The 13,484-nt window shown below is 36.6% G+C and overlaps 1 long non-coding RNA gene across 1 annotated transcript in view; it reads left to right on the top strand.

The window, feature by feature from the left end:
• LOC145673763 (uncharacterized) overlaps positions 1 to 13,484 on the top strand; it is a 219,771-nt gene that overhangs the window by 201,560 nt on the left and 4,727 nt on the right. Inside the window, exon 2 of the long non-coding RNA XR_014128796.1 lies at positions 12,855 to 13,025. This is a non-coding gene — a long non-coding RNA (uncharacterized LOC145673763). The remainder of the gene's footprint in view (positions 1 to 12,854; positions 13,026 to 13,484) is intronic.

The raw sequence follows: 13,484 nt of genomic DNA, 5'->3' as shown, positions 1-13,484 counted from the left end.
CATTGTGTTCGATCAGCATGATCAACTGTAAACGCTGCTTTCCTATTTGTAATAGAGCTGTTTACCAGAGTGGAGACCCAACGACTAATGCAATATGAAAAAAAAATCGCAATTTTAGATTGAAAACCACTCATTTTCAACAACATTCCTGTCTTTCCATTTTTTCATATCTCCACTCATAACAGCTTATGGCCCCAAACTTTCGATACACCCGGTATTTACTCTATCTTCAGAAAAAGACAAAAAAATCTCAACAATTACTTGATGGATAACCATCAATTTTGTCCAAGATGTAGAGGGTTAAACGTTAGGACTGGAGCCCGTTGATACAGGTTATATTTAAACCGGAAGTGACACACATTAATAATTTCCGGTTTTTACATTGCTCACTATAAAGAAAAGCTTGTAATAGATAGCGAGAAGAGGCTTCTTGCAACGGATTAAACATCCAGGAAAAACATTTCGTCCCCACCTTTAACTCTTTATTGAAACCGGAAGTGATAGAAATCCACTGCAATTTCCGGTTTCAATATTGACCCACACAGAACAGAAACGATCCACAGACAGTGGATTCTGGTATCAATTTAGCGTTCTAAGAATAGGTTGTATACAATCTTTCCTCTTAACTCTCAATTTAAACCGGAAGTTATAGAAATCAACCACTTCCGGTTGTAACATTGTTCGTCACTCAGTGGTGGTAATGAATAGTGAGAAGTGGTTTTCTAAAATCATCTAAGCGTCCAAAGAATATATTTCGCCTTACTGAAATCTTTCTACTAAAACCGGAAGTGCTTGTTTATTAAGGATTTACTGTAATTATTAAGGATTTGTATGGAAGATTTAAATGCATATTTAGATATTCTTTTTTTGTAAAACAAAATGCAATAAATGCAATATTAAACTTTCTATATAGAGAAGAAAGGGATTTTGAGATTGACTCTCTTGATCCTATAATAATACGGAGCATCGAAAACGTTTTTCCGCTCACAAATACTTCTCTAAGCACCTCCTATTTCCCCTTTCTTCTCTTGAGGCCGCTGTGGCTCAGTGGCAGAGCGTTCACCTCTGGTAAGTGGGGTCCTGGTTTGATCCCAGCTCGCGCCAAGGGGACTTTGTGTTGGACAAACACCGTGTGTTAGGGTTTCTCGGAGTTCTCCCATTTCCTCCCACTTTATTCATTTCATTAATTTGTCATCATCACGGTCGGACATAGCCAAGACGGCATAACCGTGGGACGTAAAACTGAATTCATGTATTTTTTTCCTTTCTAGGAGTATTAAGCGAATCCCCATACATTGGTCTTTGCATATGAGTAAAGGAAAATTACAATTTTATAGCGAAATTTTCAAAACAGCTGAAGCATGTATTTCTTTATTTATATTTCAGAATCTTTGAAGGAAATTTTACACTTCCAACTTAGTCGAGTCCCCCACATCGAGCACCTTGGGAATAAATTAAGGGAAATTTCAATATTATTGACATGACTCATCCATTCCCCCCTTAGAAGAAGAATTTTCGAAAAATCTGAAACACATATTCTGTTATTTTTATTAAAGAGTTTATATACCGAATTTTATGTCTCCAACTTAAGCGACTCAACACGTTCGACAGTTTGCGAGTAAATAAATGGAAATTTCAATATTATAGAAAGTGCTCCCTTTTTTCTCTTTTGGAGTAGAATTATCAGGAACCCGGGAATAGGGTTATTTCCTTATTTTTAATTAACCCTTTTACACTTTATGGCTTATATGTCGATCATGGCGTCGACCTTCGGAATTTGCTTTATCAATCTCTAGTAAAGCTTTTTGCACTGAGCTTTTTGCATTCTTTCAAGCGGGAATGCATCAAAAATATGTTTCATGGGCATTTTGCAGCCACGCGTGCGATACTTAGGGGCACTAATATCACAGACATGGACGAAGGCAAAAAGAAAAGGGCAAATTTTAGAGCTTTAAAAAAAAATAATAATAATAATAATCCTGATATATCGTTATTAATCCTAGGATTAATAGTATATCGCCATTAGTCTGTACCTCGTTGTATTTGTAATAAAGGAATGTTTTCAACTGTACCACTCAAGTTTTCCTATAATGTACCAGAAGCAGGAAAATCCCGCCCAAAGTGGAAAAAGGGGATATTTCAGGATTTTTTTCCTTTTTCGGAAATTCCTCCCCTCAAGTACATAACAGGGACATGCGAGTGGTATCGTTTAAAAATTAGAATCATTCGAAACAAAACGAGGTACGAATCATGATCATACGGTAAATAGAGATTTTTCAAAAACATTCTCAATTTTCCCCTATAACACGTTTTTAGTCAATGTGTTTAGTAAAGTAGCTACAGTGTCATCTCTATTTGTTGTAAGATCATGGTTCGTACCTCATTTATTTGTAATGGTGCAACGTTTCCAACGGTACCACCATCGTTGCGCTGTCATGCACCTGAGAGAATAAATTCCCGAGAAAGGGAATGTTTGAAAATTTGAATTTCCCTCTACTTCTTTATGTAATTTGGATGGTAATTCCTCCCCTCAGTTACACGACTGGGATACGCAAGTGGTACAGTTGGAAACACTTCTCCAATACGAACAAAATTAGGTACAAACAATAATCCTAGAGCAAATAGTCTTGGTGCTAGAGCTGATTTACTAAATTTCCCTCCCCATTTTTGGGTAATAATTACTAATGTATTGTTATTCAATAAGCTCTAGCGTCAAGAGTGTTCATTGTACTATCGTGCTCTGTACCTTATTTTGTTCGTAATGAAAGCGACGTTTCTAAATGTACCACTCCTGGCTAAGCATATTCCCGAAAAAGTGATTTTTTCCTGACAAATAATCTCATCTTCTTAATTTGAGCGGGATTTTTCCACTTCTGGTAGATAATAGTTAAATTTGAGTAATACAGTTAGAAACATTGCTTCATTACAAACACAACGAGGTACGAACTATGGTCCTACAATGAACACTCTTGACGCTAGAGCTTATTGAATAACAATACATTAGTAATTATTACCCAAAAATGAGGAGGGAAAATAGTAAACGAATTTTAGCACTAAGATTATTTAGCCCAGGATCATGGTTCATAACTCGTTTTGTTCGGAATGAAGCAAAATGTTTTGTAGTAACATTTGCATGTCAGTGTCGTGTACCTGAGAGGAGAAATTAACGGGAAAAGTGAACTTTTTTTAAAAAAAAAAAAAAAATCTTTTCCCAATTTGAGCGGGAATTTTGTTGCCTTAGGTACATAATAGGAAAATTTGACTAGTACAGTTGGAAACCTTGCTTTATTTCGAAGAAAAAACGAGGTATGAAACATGAGTCTCCTAAAAATAGTCTTGACGCAATAGCTGATTGAGTGAAAGTCTACAAAATACCTCAAAAAACCCCAAAATTTAAAAGGCTTAAGAGCTTAATTATCTCCAACTTGAGTGAATCCTCACATTTAGCACTTTACAACTAGAAAAAACAAAAAATTGAGTAGTATTTTATGACTGTCCCTTCCCCCTTGGAGCGGAATTTTCAAAAACGAGGAAACATATATTATCTTATTTCTAATGAAGAGTTCATGTGCTGAGTTTTATGCTTCTAACACCAGGGATTCGTGAGATACACTATTTTTGGGGAAATTTTAAATCGCCTTTAAGATGGGTATTTCTCCCCCCAAAAAAATCTTACTTTAGTTTTTTCTTCTACGATAAGAAAAGTATTTTCTCCAAATATCAGTTTCTATCTATAGCAGTGACCTGGACGATGGTAAGCCTTCCATTTCTACTTTTTTTTACATGATAGTATAGACTAGCTGTAAGCATCCAGTTACCGGGTATTAATTCAGAACCTGGATAAAAAGAGAAAGAACCCGTCATTACCCGGTCTTAATTCATTATCTGGATGAAAAGAAAAGAAAACGACGAATGTTTCTATCTCAGTGCCCGCATGTTTATCCCTTGTTGTTATGTAAGCCCGCAGATCAAAGAAATAAGAAATTGCATACGGACAAGGCGTTCTAAGAAGTAATCAGGGGAAATATGAATTTATCCTTTGCTGTTATGTAGGCCAGCGGAACAAAGAAGTAATGTGGGTTTCATATAAGCAACTCGTCCATCAAAATAACCAGAGAAAAAACGTGCATATTTGATCTCCCCGATACCTCTAACCGAGGCGAATATCGAAGAAGTGGGTACGTACACGATTAGGTCTAAGCTTTAGGTTGCGCTTTTGTATGTGAAATTCTGCTCACACATATTATCTATACCATTATATATATTAAAAAACAAAGTAGCAATGGGTGACTCATCACGGCCGAGGCCATACTATTGTAAGTAGAAACGTGAAATTTAGAGAAAATACTCCTTTTGTCACGAGCATAATAAATAAGCAAGGATTTTTGGAAATAGTCTAATGAGGGTAAAAGAGGGTTCAAAATTTCCCCTAAGAATAGTTTATTTCGTGAATCAAAGGCGTTTGAGAAATGAAACTCGGCATATGAACTCTTAATTAAAAACAAGAGAACGTGGATTTCAGCGTTCTTGGGAATTCCACACCAAGTAGGGAGACGGACATTTATAAAATGCTCAAATTTTCCTTTTCATCAATCAGAAAGGTCCTAATGTGAGGATTCGCTTCAATTGTAGATTTGAAATTTTGGATACCTTAGTAGCAAAATCAGTTAACCCAATGTAGGGAAAATGATGGCGATGCGACATACAACGTTGGATCAACATCAGGTTTGGCCATTTTAACGACCATTTCCCACTCATTTCCCAACCAAAAGAGCGGTTACCCTACATTTAGCCAACGCTAAACGTATTTCTTGGTTAGGAAAACAGTCAATTTTAGTACCGTTGCCTGAAGGTCGGGAGAATAGTTGATGTTGGCCAACCATACATTTAACCAACGTTGGGCAGACGTAAGTTTTCCCGTTATAGGTTCGCACCGACCATCACCCACCGTTTTGATCAAATCCCACTCAACCCTCAACGGTGGGCCAACCAAGCTTGCTACTAGCGTATAGACTTTAAAATAATTCTGATAATTCTGCACCAAAGGGAAAACAAACGGCAATTTTAATCGTATTGGAATTTCCTTTTATTTAATAACAAAGTTGCAAATGTGAAGATTCGATTGAGTGAGGAATGAAAAACTCGTTATATAAACTCTCAATGAAAAATAAAGGAAACTTGTATTTCAGCGTTTTCAAGAATTCCGCTCCTGGAACGAAAAGGGGGAATATAAATAATTATATGGAAAAATGAATGTGATTTACTGAAAATTCATGCCATATTAATATATCCAAAAACGTAAGATTTGAACAAAATAAAAAAAAAAAAAAACTTCTTTTGTTACGATACCAATGATTAAGATTGAAATTATTTGAAACTAGCGTCAATTACCTGCTTTGCTGGGTTCAAATAAGAAAAATTAGCAATATGTTCAATTGAAGACTTTGGGACAAAAACAGGCTAAGTCCAAAAAATAAAAATGTAAAGGAGGTAGCTTCACAACGGTTTCCACTCATCCCATTTTCTTCAAACTTGGCACATATATAGTAAACCGAAAATAAATCGACACGTATTTTTTTTTGTTTCTTTCGGAAAATAGGTTAAGGGGGGCAAAGGCCCCTTTTTCAAAAATGAGCCCTCTTGATTAAAAGGGCCACATTAAAGAAAAGAAACTCTGCCGATGCAAAGATGACTACAAAGTAGGAAATAATGGTTTTGTCAGTTTTGCGAGAAAAGAGTTTCAGGGGGTAATGGCTCCCTTCGAAATGACAAAGGACCCGCACAATCTTTACGGAAATTAGATTTCGGTTGAATTGCTTGCAATCGTGGTACGTTTGTACATATTGTGTACATAAGAAAAAGTCTCAATGGGCACAACCAAAAATCACTGACCATTTGGCCACTATAGGGCAACTTTTTTGAAAACAGTCGAAGATTACGATATTCTGGGTTTCAGTAAAAATGACCGAAACCGTGATATATTGTAGATATTTTGATCCTGAGAAAACTTCTTAACGGACATAACCACCAATCACTGACCGTTTGGCCACTACAGGGCCACTTTTTTGAAAGCAGTTGAAGATTACGATATTCTTGATTTTGTGAAAATGACTGAAACTGTGATATGTTGTGGATATTGTGATAGTGCAAAAAAAAAGTCTCAATAGGCACAGCCACCAATCACTGACCGTTTGACCACTACAGGGCCATATTTTTGTAAACAGCGGAAGGTAACGGTATTCTGAATTTCGGTAAAAATGAATGAAACCGTGATGTTTTGTAGATATTGTGATCATGAGAAAACGTCTCAATTTGTACAACTATCCATCACTGACAGTTTAGCCACTATAGGGCCACTTTTTTACAGGGCGGATACTGATTTCAACAAAGTCGTAGACCTTTACGTTGGCGTCCCTAGTACCCCTTCTAATTGTCACAGTGACATGAACTATACCTCGTTTTAAGGCTATAGAACGCAAATTCCAACGAAAGGACTTTTGTGCCCCTCATGCCAAACTTGTAGAAGAAGAATAAGACGAAATTTTGTAGATAATGAGATATTTTGTTTTAGGAAATTTGTCAAGAGCTGGCAACACTGTTGCTTGTCGTACGCAGGAAAAATATTTTCACGTGTACGCCAGTCATTGGGTACAATCATGCAAAAAGTGAAGGGCGAAAGTTGAATACCAAGTGAGAAAAAAATCCGAATATGTTTTCTACGAGAATCACCCTGTACACATTTTTCGAAATATTTTGGTCTACCCTGACGTCCCTAATTGGCACAGAGATATAAGCCATAACTCATTTGAAAGCTTGTGAAACACAGATTTCAACAAGGTAACTTCTGTGTCCCTCGTGCCCAACCCGTAAAAAAGTAGAAAAAGAAATTTAAAAAAAATTGAAATAAAAAATACATTTTCCCTAAGTTGGCTACACTGTTTTGTCGTTCGCAAGAATGGCATACACAGGGTATCATTAGTTATGATGTTTATTTATCTTTATTGATACCACCTTTATGCTTGTAGCACCTTTGGAGGGAGAGTCTCCCTTCCCCAAATGCTGGGGGGAGGGGAAACTTGTACATCCAACTTCTCCCCCTATCCTTCCGCTGCTTGACTCCCGATGTAAAGTCTTTCCAGCCTCAGAACAAAGTAGGCGTAAACAAAGCGAAATGAATTACTCCGCGGCTCACACGTGTTTTGGCAGCGAGAGACGTGAACAGCAAGATCGTCTGCTTACTTACTGTTGTCGCATAATTTCCAGACTATAAGGCTACAGTTTGTTGGTAAATAATTAACGGACTGACACTGACTACTGCTATGTTGGAGATTAGTATTTTCTTAAATACTTATATAAACGAGATTGTCTCTATTCCTGTTGTCCTCTCTTGTGTTTATAACACGAGACGAAAATGGATTATTGTCACACATCGTCGCCATGAAACTCTGCATTCTACAATAATTTTAAAGGAGTGGGGAAGGCGCGTGAACGCATACGTATGCGCAGTAAATACTATATGTCCAGATACGGGTGAGGTTGAAGTAAAGCTACATCTGTTGTTAAATATTATATATATATTGCGTTTATTATCACAAAATGGAGGGTAAATTCAGATATTTTTATTTGAAATTATTATTTAGTAGGGATCATATTGCGGTAGGATACTAGTGCACTGAGACCAACAGCCAATCACTGGTCATCGACAAACTGGTAGTCAGGTGGGTTTGTTTACATCTACTTTTTTCTAAGGCTGGAAAGAGAATAGACGAAATGCACACCGTTAGAACGTTCGATCCTTCCTAAAGAGATAGACACCTAAGTCAACTCTTTAGGTTTATTAGGAGGGAAGTGATGGAGGTTTAAACCGCTGGCTCAACCCTTGAGTCGTTCGTCCTGTAAAGGTTAAATGAGCAGAAGGTAACGTTATTCTGGATTTCGGTGTAATTGCTTCAAGCCATAACATGCAGTTAATATTGGATCCTGAGAGAAGTTTCAATGGGCACAACCACCCACCACTGACCGTTTGACCACTTAAGGACCACGTTTTTAGACAACGGCAGAAGGTAGGTCTGGATTTCGGTGGAATTGGTTGAAATCGTGATATATTGTAGATATTGTGATCCTGAGAAAACGTCTCAATGGACACAACCACCAATTACTGACCATTTGGCAACTACAGGACCGCATTTCTTAAAACAGCAGAAGGTAAGGATATTCTGGAATTTTGGTGGAATTGTATGAAGCCACGAAAAGTCATATTCAACAAGCAGGAGAAGGGATGGGGGAGAGTAGCGTCTAACATCATTTAAGCATAGACAACATTCCGATGTTCATCTTGAGGGACAAAGGAAAACCCTGGAAAGCACTGGACAATTTTTCTCAGGATCATAATATCTACAACATATAACAGTTTCAGTCATTTTCATCGAAATCCAGAAAATCACTATCTTCGGCTGCTTTCAAAAAAGTGGTCCTGTAGTGGCCAAACGGTCAGTGATTGGTGGTTATGTCCGTTAAGAAGTTTTTTCAGGATCAAAATATCTACAATATATCACAGTTTCGGTCATTTTTAATGAAATCCAGAATATCGTTATCCTGGCTGTTTTAAAAAAAGTGGCCCTATAATGGCAAAACGGTCAATGATTTTTGGTTGTGCCCGTTGAGACTTTTTCTCAGGTAAACAATATCTACAACATATCACGATTTTAAGCAATTCCACAGAAATCTAATTTCCGTAAAGATTGTGCGGGTCCTTTGTCATTTCGAAGGGAGCCATTGCCCCCTTAAACTCATTTCTCGCAAAAACGACAAAACCCGTATTTCCTATTTTGTAGTCATCTTTGCATCGGCAGAGTTTCGTTTCTTTAATGTGGCCCTTTTAATCAAGAGGGCCCATTTTTGAAAAGGGGACCTTTGCCCCCTTACCCTATTTTCCGAAAGAAACAAAAAATACGTGTTGTTTTATTTTTGGTTTACTATATATGTGCCAAGTTTGAAGAAAATGGGATGAGTGGAAACCGTTGTGAAGCTACCTCCTTTACATTTTCAGTTTTTGGACTTAACCTGTTTTTGCCCCAAAGTCTTCAATTACTCAGTCACTTTTTAATATTACTGAAGCACTTTCTGATAGACGATGTTTTTTGTCTTGCATTCTTCAAACAGAACATATAAATTTTCAAAATTTACAACACGAGATATTCCCCCCTCTTCCAAGCTGTGAGGCTGAATTTTGATTTAAACAGCATCGGAAATCTCACTGTTTATCTCAGAAACCCTAAAACTATGGATTCGACACTAATACCGGTCATTTGCAATCATTTTTTATTAACTCCTTCTTGCTCCTTCCCTAAGTATCACCGTCAAAGTGAAATAAAGAAAAAAAAACTATCCCATGTTTGAACCTCATCTATGTTGAAAATTTGATGGAGATCGGTCGGATTATTCAACAGTTATTAAGTCACGGACGTAATCACTTTCATTTTTATTTATATAGAAGAAGATACGCATGTTAAGATAGGTAAAGAAGATTCAAATGTTTTATCCAAGATATAATACCGTATAAATCCTTGAAATTAGGGAGATGAAACTTGGCATATAAACTCGTCTTTAAGGATAACCGGACACTTGTCCCAGCGTTAAAAAAAAAAAAAACTTTTAAGAGGAAAGAGATACTTTTTATTATTTTTGTCCCTTCACATTGAAAGTTGTGATCTGTCTTGTTTGTAATCGTATCACGGGGAAATGACTGAAAACTTTGAAATGAATCTTGGGACATACTTAGTATCTACCTCAAGGTAGGTTTTGTTACCACTTTGATTAAAGGGCATATCCTAAAGGAGTATTGGGTTCAAAATTAAATCGAAAAATAAAGTGTCTCGTAAGACCCTAAAGTTACGAAGGCGAAAATATTGTACAGGGTGTCCACATGAAACCTTCCTGATTACAAATATTAATTGCATGCAAACTATTAGTGCCATAGAATAACGGTTTGCGGCATCTTGGAGAGCAACTCAAACAGTTTTTTTTTTCTCTATATATCCACTTCTATATGGGCGCCGTTAGTAGCTCTCAGAGTATCCAGTCGATAATCAGTCTCCCGCCATGTGTTGTGTAGCTTGCATGTGTGTGTGTGATCGAGTTGATGGCTTCTTCAATTTTGTGACGAAGAGCAGGAATATCACGTACAAGTATGGCGTAGACTCTATCTTTGGCATAGCCCCATAGGAAGAAATCCATAGGAGTTATGCCGGGAGATCGAGGTGGCCAAGGAGTGTATCCATCGCGCCCAATCCATCGCTGTGGAAATCAGTGAGAAGGAATTCAAATAAATTAATGGTCTTGACGTCTGGTGGGTTCCATTAGTACTTTCGTCTGAAGTTCCTTTGCACGGTAATTGGTGATTTAGTCTCAGTCAACTACACCATACACTGCGCTCGCTTGTGCTGTTGTCATCTTTATTCATGAACACCTGCAACAAATAACAAAAACTCATATAAACTTTGTTACTTGAACACATAGCAACAATTAACAACCAACAACAAAAAACTGTTTGAGTTGCTCTTCAAGATGCCGCAAACCGTTATTCTATGTCTGCGTTATGAGTGACATATGCATTTGAAAAGGGCGGACATAAACTTGAATAAAATATACAAAATTGAAATACATGAAAACTAGTTAAAATGCTCGTTCTTCGCACGGGGAGAATAAAGTTCGGAAAGTATTTGTACCCTTTCTCCTTTTAGGATACATTTCAATGAAAATCGTTGGGTAATGATATTACTATTGTTGAGCATGTCCTCTCTTTTGTGCACACTTCTAACATTGCTCACTTTCTGTGAGTTTTTCCAAGGATATTAGAAAAAAGATTATCTGCCCATATGTATCTTCATTCTATGAACTTAATGAATTCAAAAAAACAAGCGAGCATCGGCACGTCTGATTGGCTATGCATGTTTCCGCCATGAATATTGGCTCAAAACATAGCAATCTTACTAGGCGGAGCGGTGGCGAAACTGTGACATACAGCTTCACATTTATTTATAGGCAGATAGACAGATTCTCTATTTTATATCATTGTTTTCTTGTCTTTTCCTCGTGTATTTATTGTTGCTGGATTTTTACTTTTTATTCCGAGATTTTATTGTTTTTGTTTACTATTTATTGTTCGTTATATATTTTTTCTATTGTGACTATTATAAATATTTATTGGTGTTGTTCTATCCTACTACTTACTATTCTTCTATATTTCCCATTTGTTGTTATTGTTATTCTCATATATTTATTATTCTATCTATTCTTTTATTTTTTTACCTTTTTCAGCAGTATTTTAATATATTGATTTTTTTACTTTTATTTTTGGCATGTGTATTTATATCGAGATGGGGACAAATAGCTGACTTCCCAATTAAACTCTAATCAATCAATCAATCAATCAATCAATCAATCAATCAATCAATCAATGAAAGTGTAATTATAAAAGTCCTTTTCACTCTCATTCCGATACGGGCTGAAGTAGGACTTAAACAGCATCGGGAGTGTGAGGGTCACTAGTCACTTCAGCGACCCCAAAACTATGGGTTTTACACCGACATTGATTATTTTTGATTATTTCTATATTCAGCGACTCCAAAACTATGGGCTTTTACACTGATATTGATTATTTTTAATTATTTCTACATTTAGCGACCCCAAAACGATGGGTTTTACATCGACATTGATTATTTTTAATTATATCTATATTCAGCGACTCCAAAACTATGGGTTTTACACCGACATTGATTATTTTTGATTATTTCTATATTCAGCGACTCCAAAACTATGGACTTTTACACTGATATTGATTATTTTTAATTATTTCTATATTTAGCGACCCCAAAACGATGTGTTTTACATCGACATTGATTATTTTTGATTATTTCTATATTCAGCCACTCCAAAACTATGGGCTTTACACTGATATTGATTATTTTTAATTATTTCTACATTCAATGACCCTAAAACGATGGGTTTTACACTGATATTGATTATTTTTGGTTATTTCTACATTCAGCGACTCAAAAACTATGGATTTTACACTGATATTGATTATTTTGATTATTTCTATGTGTCACGTTTCTAATCCCCTCAACGCCCGTCTGGATGGGAGATAAATTTGACTTAAACGACATCGGGGGTGTCACTTTTCATCTATGAAAACTATAGATTGAACACTAATATCGGTAGTTTCCGAGTATTTTTACATGTCACGCACCTCACAATTTCCGCCCATCACCCCCAAGCCCAATGGAGCTGAATTCAGACGATGGCATCGGGAGTGGCAGAGTCACTATTCATCACAGCGACCTTAAAACTATGGGTTTGACACTACTATTGGTCATTTTTTATTATTTTTGCATGTCACCCATTATGTTTATTGGGGATAAATTTGACAGTATTTCACGGAAATATGAACATTTCATTTTTTTGGCTGGTTAATTGCCTCTTTTCCAGGAACCCACGACGATTTAATTCCGCAGCGAAAGGGTTAACGTCGCAGAATTAAGCTCTCAGGCTAAGTTCAATCGTAATTATGATAATGAACGAAATGGTAAAATGAAAAAAGTGGTAGGAAATGAGAGAACCCCGAGAAAACAAACACAAACAGTATTTGTGCACGGTAGCTTTGATATATATAGTTTCAAACTTCTTCAAAATTATATTAAGTCTCTACTCATTATAAATTCATGTTTTCAGTGAATTTAAGCTCCGTCAAATACATGCATTCAGTGTATTATCAAATGAGAAAAATGCTGAACAGAGCAACCAAAACATATACAGTACTAATAGGTAGTTTGTGTTTATGTTCTTTGTTGCAGGTGATTATGCTTATGGTAAGCTCATGGATATGGGCGGCTTATGTAGACTCTTCAAGGCAGAAAGGGAACTTCAGCAGCCGGATTGTGTCAAAAGCTGTACTTGTATTGTCAGTCGTTTTTTTAGTGTTTTTTACCCTCAAGATGCTTCGTGTGCATGCCCAAGTAGAAGAGGTGAGTATAATAGCATACGACAGTAAACAAAACCACTTATTTATCAATACCGAACGGAAATTAATGTTCTTAACCTACACACTAATGGATCACCATTACATAGCTTTAATAGTGAAGAACTAGAAGACATCGAACTAAAAATTCGGTTCATTCTTGTAGAACAGTCATTTCTATTTGAATGGTCTGTGACGTCACAGTGTATGGCTTGCCTTCTCAGTAATAGGGGAAAGACTTAGGAGATAACCTGACGTTGATAAAAGACAGTGGTGTCAGGGGAAAAAGAAAATTAAATAGTTTTGCAAGCATATTACTCGTGCACACATGAGTACATGTACACTGTCAACACTTGCTCTCCTACGTCATCCCCTCCCCTCTTTTCCTCATTGCGTTTCTCTCTGTCTTTCTCAGATTGTAAAACTGCTCTCCTTCGCCATTCCCTTTCCTCTTTTTTTTACGTTG

The sequence above is a fragment of the Thermobia domestica genome, chromosome 17, assembly GCF_964235325.1.
Source record: "Thermobia domestica chromosome 17, izTheDome1.hap1.1, whole genome shotgun sequence".
NCBI lineage: Eukaryota > Metazoa > Arthropoda > Insecta > Zygentoma > Lepismatidae > Thermobia > Thermobia domestica.
Note: the sequence above shows the minus strand (reverse complement) of the source record. Positions and strands in the feature narration are given on the sequence as shown.